This window comes from Triticum urartu, chromosome 1 (genome assembly GCF_003073215.2).
Source record: "Triticum urartu cultivar G1812 chromosome 1, Tu2.1, whole genome shotgun sequence".
NCBI lineage: Eukaryota > Viridiplantae > Streptophyta > Magnoliopsida > Poales > Poaceae > Triticum > Triticum urartu.
Genome location: NC_053022.1, coordinates 459,431,910 through 459,443,039, shown reverse-complemented (window position 1 = coordinate 459,443,039; position 11,130 = coordinate 459,431,910).

Sequence of the window (11,130 nt, the reverse complement as noted above, 5' to 3'; positions counted from 1 at the left end):
TATCGAAAGTAAATAACAAGAATGCCATAGTCGGACGTCTGAGCGACATCACATAAAGGGCTTATAGTTTATCATTCGAATTCAAGTAGTTCCCGAATTTAAATCATCACAAGGCAAGGAAATACTCAGCCCATAATAATAAACTAGTTAGTCCATTCACGGGAATAACATTCAGCCGAGTCTACCACTCTCAGTTTCATGCTTATTCTCCGGAGACTGTCACTGGGTTGACACTGAGATCGACGCTGAGACTGACACTGACACTGAGATGATGTCCAAGTCCCTGGTCGTGGACATGGATACTAGAACAGTTTGACTCTGCAGAGTTTGTACTCTTTAACCACAGCCAACGGATTTCAGTAGTCACAAAGGACTAGTTCCGTTTACACTATTTTAGAAGAAACACATCTGACCAGTACACACCCATTCCACATTATGCTGCCAGGGGTCACCCTAGGCAACGTTCAAGAAAAACTTTGAGACGGGGAGGCTACAACCTCGAATAGCATGGGATCAAATTTATATTCGCGCGCTCTAAGGGGTGCCCCCCTCTCGGTCCCAACCGGAAACACCCATGCCCCCTGACCGGATGACGGGCTTTAATCCAGGGCCATGGAACCCTCATCACGGCCCCTCTATTTGGTGTGTACAAGGAGAGAGGTTTGCAACTTACTAAACCGCATTCTTTACAGAAAACATGTGGTAGTACGGACGGGGACGAATGGGAACAAGACTTGATCCACGTTAACACTGGAGTTACGCGGTTGACAAAAGACCGGCATGCTTCAACAATACCATCTTACAACCTATCATGCCACCACATGATCAGGTTATCTCACCACCATATGAAAACTTCAAACTTCGAAGCTCACCTGTAGCTTGCCTTGCATGCAATATAACATTCACAATATGCTTATATAAACATGCTATAAGAAAACTACTCAAGCAAACATGCAAAACACTCATCATATCAAAGGTTCAAACATGCTTGCCTAGTTCGGAGTAGTCGGAGTCTAGCTCGGCGAAGTTCGCGTTTTCGTCACCTCCTCCGGTATCTACGGTATAGAGAAATCGCATACTAACGTAAATACCGTGTGTGTATAAAAGTTGCTCCAAAAAATTTCAAATAAATATGATAAAAAACTAGACAGAAAAATAAAGATGACAGAAAAAGAATCAATTCAAAATCTTCTTCTGTTAAAAAGTTATAAAGGTTTTAGCCCAGGGACTCATCTATAATGAAACAAAAAGTTTCTAGGGGTTTAGATTATAAAAACAGAAAACATTTCAATTAGAAATACGCTAACCCAATAGGGAAAGCGTACTTTGCCCGAAGGCGTTTCTAGAAAACGTTTCGATTAGAATAAGAAAGGCTGACGAGGGGGTCCCACTCGTCAGGTTTAAATATTTGAAAATGAAAACAGAGTATGCCGGCGCCCGAGGACCGCGGTGGTCGCCGGCGTCAATCCACGGCGAGGTAGAGGGAAAGGAGGGTACCTACGGGTTCCCAGGGCTCTTCTGCACCTAAGGGTGGTGGAGTTGGTCGTCGGTGAGTACCACGTCGACGGCGGCCTCTGCTCCGGCGGACGGTGGTTCGGGCGGTGGTGGATCTCGTTGGGGAGGGCTGCAGATGTCAAATTGAGCCTAGGGTCAGATGAGTGGGTGCACTAGGAGGCTTCTGGCAAGGTTTGGGAGGCGGGGTGGTCTCACCAGAGGGAATCGTGCCGGAGCCCGAAACGGATCGGGGCGGCCAGAGTCGGGGAAGAAGGCCTCCCCGAGGTCTTCCTAGTAGCTAGGCGTGGCTCTGGTGAGGTGTAGGAGTGGTGCTGGGTCGAAGGCGATCTCGAGGCCTCCTTTTATAGCTGATCCGAGGCGGTTGCCATGAACGGGATAACTCCGGCGGCGATTATGGCGAGGCAGTGGCCGAACAGGCGGTTTAGGTGACTGGGCATCAACGTGTTGGTCTACTGGTTTCATCCAGAGGCTAAACTTGGCAAAACTTGGGCGATACTCCAAGTTCTCGACGGAACGGCTTCACGGGCACGGCGGCGGTAGAGAGCACGCTCTGCGCCTCTCAGGCCACGGCGATGGTGCTGCAGCGTGCACAGAGAAGGGGATGGCCACGCGGAGGCCTCTAGTGGTTTGGGCGGTGCCGGACGGCGTTGTTCTGCAGTGCTGGCCCCTGTTGGCCGCCACGGGTGGTTCTGCCACCGCGGAAGATGTCGGCGTTGGCGGGACACGTTGCCACCGACGCTTGTGCCCGTCCAAACGACCGTGCGGCGCTCTGGATAAGGAGGGGGAACAGGGAGCAAGGTGCCACTGCAGTTACTGGCGAGATCGACGCCGTGCTCTGAAGAAAACAACGCTATCGACTGAACCCAACACTGAAACTCTGAATTTTTTGAATTTGAACAGCAACAGTGCATGCCAACTGTTCGATGAAATGATCTTGGCATGTGGAAAAAATTTCTGGAGCTGATCTTTGGTGAGGTGGTCTCTTGATGCATCTAGGGGCTGCCTGAATTATCTCAGATTTTTAGGAAAAGAAAACAAATGAATTTTACCAAAAATGGCAAATCTGGTCCAAATTTGCAGTGGGCAAATTTTGAAAAATTTGAACTATGGGCCAGTGGATCTTGATGGATCTTGGTTGGGGGTGCTAAGGACTAGTCAGAGGAGTTTAATTGGAGTCAAAACTCAAAGGGAAAATGGCAGTTCCTTTGTAAACCACCAAAGTCCAAATAAATGACAGAAAATTATTTTGAGGGCAAAATAAATAGAAATAAAATTTAAAAGAGGTTGAGACTTGCTGGAATAGGATGCTTGGCTTGACTCAAAGTGGGGAGATTGTTTTGGAAGAAGATTTTCTTCAAAGGCCATGGCAAGAGGGTACTTTTTGAAAGGGGAAGAATAAATCCAAAAGTTTTAATGGAATTCTTTTTAATGAAAAGTATTGCAAAAACCTTCCAATGTTATTTGGGTTGAGCTAACACAAGATGAGAAATCCTTAAGCCCAAAGATCAAGATTTTGGTTGAACCCCAACAAAAAATACTTGTCATAAGAGAGAAATTTTTTTGAAAAGGAGAGTCCTTTAGAAAAATTTTAAATAACCCCCTTCAAATCAAATAAAGAATTTGGTGAAACCAAATCAAAAAATTTGGAGTGTTACAGCCTCCCAACAAGCGCTATCGTTTAACGCCCCTAGCTAGGCATAAAAGCGAGGATAGATCTAGGAATTGCCATCTTTGGTAGGCAATCCATAAGTGGCTCTCATAATAGATTCATATGGTAATTTAATTTTCTTTCTAGGGAAGTGTTCCATGCCTTTCCTTAACGGAAATTGGAATCTAATGTTCCCTTCCTTCATATCAATGATTGCACCAATCGTTCAAAGGAAAGGTCTACCAAGAATAATAGGACAAGAAGGATTGCAATCTATATCAAGAACAATGAAATCTACAGGCACATAATTCCTATTTGCAACAATAAGAACATCATTAATTCTTCCCATAGGTTTCTTAATAGTGGAATCCGCAAGGTGCAAGTTTAAAGAACAATCATCAAATTCACGGAAACCTAGCCAATCACACAAAGTTTTTGGGATCGTGGAAACACTAGCACCCAAATCACACAAAGCATAGCACTCATGATCTTTAATTTTTATTTTAATTGTAGGTTCCACTGATCATAAAGTTTTCTAGGGATAGAAACTTCCAACTCAAGTTTTTCTTCGTAGGATTGCATTAAACAATCAACGATATGTTTAGTAAAAGCTTTATTTTGACTATAAGCATGAGGAGAATTTAGCACGGATTGCAACAAGGAAATACAATCTATCAAAGAGCAATTATCATAATTAAATTCCTTGAAATCCAAGATAGTGGGTTCATTGCTATCTAAAGTTTTAACCTCTTCAATCCCACTTTTAATAATTTTTGCATCAAGATCTAAAAACTCTGAATTTTTGGGACGCCTTCTAACTAAAGTTGACTCATCTCCAGTCCCATAATTATCAAGATTCATATTGCAAAACAAGGATTTAATAGGGGACACATCAATCACTTTGAGATCTTCATCCTTATTATCATGAGAACCAGAAGAACACGCTTTCACAAAGCAAGCCCTTTTTGCACGCATCCTAGCGGTTCTTTCTTTGCACTCATCAATGGAAAATCTCATGGCTTTGAGAGACTCATTGATATCATGCTTAGGTGGAATAGATCTAAGTTTCAAAGAATCAACATCAAGAGAAATTCTATCCACGTTCCTAGCCAACTCATCAATCTTAAGCATTTTTTCTTCAATCAAAGCATTGAAACTCTTTTGCGAACTAATAAATTCTTTAATACTAGATTCAAAATCAGAGGGCACCTTATAATAATTTCCATAAGAATTGTTGTAGGAATTACCATAATTATTAGATGAATTATTAGGAAACGGCCTAGAATTAAAATTATCTCTATACGCGTTGTTACCAAAATTGTTCCTACCAACAAAATTCACATCCATAGATTCATTATTATTCTTAATTAAAGTAGACAAAGGCATATCATTGGGATCAGTAGGATACTCTTATTAGCAAACAATTTCATAAGTTCATCCATCTTTCCACTCAAAATATTAATCTCTTCAATTGCATGCACCTTTTTACTAGTAGATCTTTCAGTGTGCCATTGAGAATAATTAACCATAATATTATCTAGGAGTTTGGTAGCTCCTCCTAAAGTGATTTCCATAAAAGTGCCTCCCGTGGATGAATCTAAAAGATTTCTAGAAGCAAAATTCAATCCAGCATAAAAATTTTGTATAATCATCCATAAATTCAAACCATGTGTAGGGCAATTACGTATCATTAATTTCATCCTCTCCCACAATTGTGCAACATGCTCATGATCAAGTTGCTTAAAATTCATAATATCGTTTCTAAGAGAGATGATCTTAGTGGGAGGAAAATACTTAGAGATAAAAGCATGTTTGCACTTATTCCATGAATCAATACTATTTTTAGGCAAAGACGAAAACCAAGCTTTAGCACGATCTCTAAGCGAAAACGGAAATAGCTTAAGTTTAACAATATCATTATCCACATCTTTCTTCTTTTGCATATCACACAAATCAACAAAGTTTTTTAGATGGGTAGCGGCATCTTCACTAGGAAGGCCAGAAAACGGATCTTTCATGACAAGATTCAGCAAAGCAGTATTAATTTCACAAGATTCAGCAACGGTAAGAGGAGCAATCAGAGTGCTAATAAAATCATTATTGTTGGTATTGGAAAAGTCACACAATTTAGTATTATCTTGAGCCATTGCGACAAGCAAGCAATCCAACACACAAGCAAACAAGTGAAGATAAGGCAAACGGAAAGAGAGGGCGAAAGGAAAAGAGGGTGAATAAAACGGCAAGGGTGAAGTGGGGGAGAGGAAAACGAGAGGCAAATGGCAAATAATGTAATGCGAAGGGTAAGAGTTGTGATGGGTACTTGGTATGTATTAACTTGGCGTAGATCTCCCCGGCAATGACGCTAGAAATCCTTCTTGCTGCCTCTTGAGCATGCGTTGGTTTTCCCTTGAAGAGGAAAGGGTGATGCAGCAAAGGAGCGTAAGTATTTCCCTCAGTTTTTGAGAACCAAGGTATCAATCGAGTAGGAGACCACACACGAGTCACCTCGTACCTACACAAACAAATAAGAACCTCGCAACCAACGCGATAAAGGGGTTGTCAATCCCTTCACGGCCACTTGCAAGAGTGAGATCTGATAGAGATAATAATAATTAGATAAAAAATTTGGTATTTTTATGATATAAATTGAAAGTAAATATTGAAAAATAAAATAGATTGGAAACTTGTATGATGGAAAATAGACCCGGGGGCCATAGGTTTCACTAGTGGCTTCTCTCAAGATAGCATAAGTATTACTGTGGGTCAACAAATTACTGTCAAGCAATTGATAGAATTGAGCATAGTTATCAGAATATTTAGGTATGATCATGTATATAGGCATGACGTCCGTGACAAGTAGACCGACTCCTGCCTGCATCTACTACTATTACTCCACACATCGACCGCTATCCAGCATGCATCTAGAGTATTAAGTTCATAAGAACGGAGTAACGCTTTAAGCAAGATGACATGATGTAGAGGGATAAACTCATGCAATATGATATAAACCCCATCGTTTTATCCTTTATGGAAACAATACAATACGTGTCGTTTCCCCTACTATCAGTGGGATCGAGCACCGCAAGATTGAACCCAAAGCTAAGCACTTCTCCCATTGCAAGAAAGACCAATCTAGTAGGCCAAACCAAACTGATAATTCGAAGAGACTTGCAAAGATAACCAATCATACATAAAAGAATTCAGAGAAGATTCAAATATTGTTCATAGATAATCTTGATCATAAACCCACAATTCATCGGATCTCGACAAACACACCGCAAAAGGAGTTACATCGAATAGATCTCCAAGAAGATCGAGGAGAACTTTGTATTGAGATCCAAAGAGAGAGAAGAAGCCATCTACCTAATAACTATGGACCCGAAGGTCTGAGGTAAACTACTCACACATCATTGGAGAGGCTATGGTGTTGATGTAGAAGCCCTCCGTGATCAATGCCCCCTCCGGCGGAGCACCGGAAAAGGCTCCAAGATGGGATCTCACGGGTACAGAAGGTTGTGGCGGTGGAATTAGGTTTTCGTGGTGCTCTCCGATGTTTTGATGGTACGTAGGTATATATAGGAGGAAGAAGTAGGTCAGTGGAGCCACGAGGGGCCCACGAGGGTGGAGGGCACGCCCAGGGGGGTAGGCACGCCCCCTGCCTCGTGGCCTCCTCGTTGATTGCTTGACATCCACTCCAAGTCCTCTAGATCACGTTTGTTCCAAAAATCACGCTCCCAAAGGTTTCATTCCGTTTGGACTCTGTTTGATATTCTTTTTCTGCGAAACACTGAAATAGGCAAAAAAACAGCAATTTGGGCTGGGCCTCCGGTTAATAGGTCAGTCCCAAAAATAATATAAAAGTGTATAAATAAGCCCATTAAACATACAAAACAGAATATATAATAGCATGGAACAATCAAAAATTATAGATACGTTGGAGATGTATCACTATCCTACATGCCCCATTATTCTTGGTAGACCTTTCCTTAAAACGGTTGGTGCAATTATCGATATGAAAGAAGGAAACATTAGATTTCAATTTCCGTTAAGGAAGGGCATGGAACACTTTCCAAGAAAGAAAATAAAGTTGCCATATGAATCTATTATGAGGGCCACTTATGGATTGAATGCCAATGATGAAAATACCTAGATCTATGCAATATGCCTAGCTAGGAGCGTAAAATAACAACCCAATTTTTATTTTATGCTTTTTTGTTATTGCTTCTATTTTTTATTAAATATGCAATTATACTTCTGCTATGACTGTATTTTAGAGTTTTAATTAGTGTTTGTGCCAAGTAAGACCTTTGGGATGATTTGGGTGATAGTTAATTTGATTTTGCTAAAAATATATAAACGTTTGCGTCTAGTACAAGAATTGTTCAAATTCACTGGAGCGTGATAAAATTCTAAGTTTTTTACACAAGATTGATATACAAATTTTATACGTGATCCTAATTTTTTCAGATTTTTTTTCAGTTACATAAGTTTGGCTAAGGTCCGTATTACTGCAGACTATTCTGTTTTTGACAGATTCTGTTTTCATTGTGTTGTTTGCTTCTTTTGATGAATCTATGGGTAGTATCGGGGGGTATGAACCATGGTGAATTTAGAATATAGTAGATATAATGCAAATATAAAATTGGAATGAGTTTACAACAGTGCCTAAAAGTGGTTATTTGCTTTGTTTCACTAATGGATCTCACGAGTTTTCTGTTGAGTTTTGTGTTGTGAAGTTTTCAAGTTTTGGGTAAGTTTCGATGGACTATGGAATAAGGAGTGGCAAAAGCCTAAGATTGGGGATGCCCAAGGCACCCCAAGGTAATATTCAAGGATAACCAAGCATCTGAGCTTGGGGATGCCCCGGATGGCATCCCCTGTTTTGTCTATGATCCATCGGTAAATTACTTGAGGCTATATTTTTATTCACCACATGATATGTGTTTTGCTTGGAGCGTCTTGTATTATATGAGTCTTTGCTTTTTAGTTTTCCATAGTCATCTTTTTTTACACACCTTTTGATAGGGACACACATTAATTGTGAATTTATTAGAATACTCTATGTGCTTCACTTATATCTTTTGATGTAGGTAGTTGCTCTAGTGCTTCACTTATATCTTTTTAGAGCACGGCGGTGGTTTTATTTTGAAGAAATAGATGAACTCTCATGCTTCACTTATATTATTTTGATAGTCTTATAAGTAGTATGGCAATTTGCTTGGGTTATGAATTTAGTCCTAATATGATGGGTATTCAAGAGGGATATAATAAAAACTTTCATAAAGATCATTGAATATATGGGAAGTTTGATTCCTTGCATTTGTTTTGAGATACAAAAATGGTGATATTAGAGTCATGCTAGTGAGTAATTGTGGTTTAGTAAGAATATTTTGTTAAGGTTTGTGATTCCCGAAGCATGCACGTATGGTCTCTCGTTATGCGGCGAAGCTGGAGCATGATTTACTTTTGATTGTCTTCCTTATGATTGGTGGTCGAGGACGAGCGATGGTCTTTTCCTACCAATCTATCCCCCTAGGAGCATGCGTAGTAATACTTTGCTTTGAGGGCTAATAAACTTAAACTTTTGCAATAAGTATGTGAGTTCTTTATGACTAATGTTGAGTCCATGGATTATACACACTCTCACCCTTCCACCATTTCTAGCCTCTTTGGTACCGTGCATTGCCCTTTCTCACCTTGATAGTTGGTGCAAACTTCGCTAGTGCATCCAAATCCCGTGATATGATGCGCTCTTTCGCACATAAGCCACCTTATATCTTCCTCAAAATAGCCACCATACCTACCTATTATGGCATTTCCATAGCCATTCCAAGATGTATTATGCCATGCAACTTCCACCATTCGGTTATTATGACACATACCATCATTGTCATATTGCTTTGCATGATCATATAGTTGACATAGTGTTTGTGGCTTGGCCACTGTTCTTATTTTGTATACATGTCACGCTAGATCAATGCATGAGGCATTCATATAGAGTCATATTTTTGTTCTAAGTATCGAGTTGTAATTCTTGAGTTGTAAGTAAATAAAAGTGTGATGATCATAATTATTAGAGCATTGTATCATGTGAGTAAAGGGTAATGGAGACTATGATTCCCCCACGACTTGGGATTAGACTCCGGACTTAAATAAATAAAAAGATCCCAAAGAGCTCAAAAAAGAGAGGCCAAAGAGCCCGAGAAAAGAAAAGAAAGAAAGAAAAAAAGAGAAAAAAGGAGAGAAGAGACAATGTTACTATCCTTTTCCAAACTTGTGCTTCAAAGTAGCACCATGTTCTTCATGATAGAGAGTCTCCTATTTTGTCACTTTCATATATTACTAGTGGGAATTTTTCATTATAGAACTTGGCTTGTATATTCCAATGATGGGCTTCCTCAAATTGCCCTAGGTCTTTGTGAGCAAGCAAGTTGGATGCACACCCACTTAGTTTTCTTTTTGAGCTTTCATACACTTATAGCTCTAGTGCATCCGTTGCATGGCAATCCCTACTAACTTGCGTTGACATTAATTGATGGGCATCTCCATAACCATTGATTAGCCTCGTCGATGTGAGACTTTCTCCTTTTTTATCTTCTCCACACAACCTCCACCATCATATTCTATTCCACCTGTCGTGGGTTTGTCACGGCAGATGTCCTCGCGAAAGGACTTAGTCGTGGAGCCATCGCGACGGGTTAGCTTAAAGGGGTTAAACCGGACAAGGGGACACGGGAGTTTATACTAGTTCGGCCCCTTCGATGAAGGTAAAAGCCTACGTCTAGTTGTGATTGGTATTGCTAGGGTTTCGAAGGCCAGGGAGCGAATCCACTTTGTCTGGCTCTCGAGTTGTTGTTGTCTGTCCCTAAACCGCGGCCGGGTCGTCCCTTTATATACATAGGTTGACGCCCGCCGGGCTACCGAGTCTCGAAGCCGGTTTATAAACATATCCGGTTCGGCCTCTCTCTTTCTATCTTACTATACAAGTTACATGACTAGGCTGGTTTACATTTACAGACTGTAACCCGCCTTTGGGCCCTCCATAAAGCGCCATCATCTTTACATCTTCATGGGCTTCTAATCTTCAAAGAGTCAACCCGGCTACATAAGGCCGGTTTACCTCTAGTAGTAATATCCCCAGCATTAGGCCCCAGATTGGTTTGAACTTGTTCATGTCAATCTTCCACACTTTAGAAAAAATCTTCTCTCTTATCTTCATTTTTGATCTTGTAAACCGCCATGACGTCATACTTCAAAATTACGATAAACCGTCCTGACGTCATCCATCCGTTGATGTTGGAGATTTCCTTCATTTAATATATGTCCAGTCATCGAGGCGACACCTTTATTAACTTATCCATTTTTTGGGCTCCTCGATTCCCGTACTTGCCATTTTTTCACTTCGCCTTATAAATAGGACCGAGGGGTCATTTTCACCATTTCCCCCCGTGCCTCTTCGCATCGTCTTCCTCGCGCCGCTCAGCCTCTAGAACTCCGCCGCCACAGTCGACCGTCGTCTCTGCTCCGACCTTGGCCGCTGCATCGCCCGGAACGCACCAGAAAACTGCAGCGCCCTTCCGCTTCCTCACCAGCTCCGGTAAGTTCTCTGCTTTTTTCACCATAGATCTGTTCTAGGGTTTCGACATTCTTCGCAGTTCTTCCGAAGTTCATCAGTGCTATTCTTACCTGTTCTTCCTTTAACAGATGGACACTTCATGCTTGATGCATCTCTTGCCATAGCTTACCTACCATGATTATCATAAATCCTTATGCGCAAAGAACTGATCTAATCTGTCAAAAATTGCTTCAGTTCTGCACCCCTTCAAGATCCAATTATTTTTGCTTTTCTGTCTTATCTTTAGATCCGAAAGTTTTATACATCACTGTGAGATCTGTTTCTATGTTCCTGTGAGATCCGTTTCTCCTCGCACCAATATAAGCGGTTTATCATTGTATAAATAGTCTAT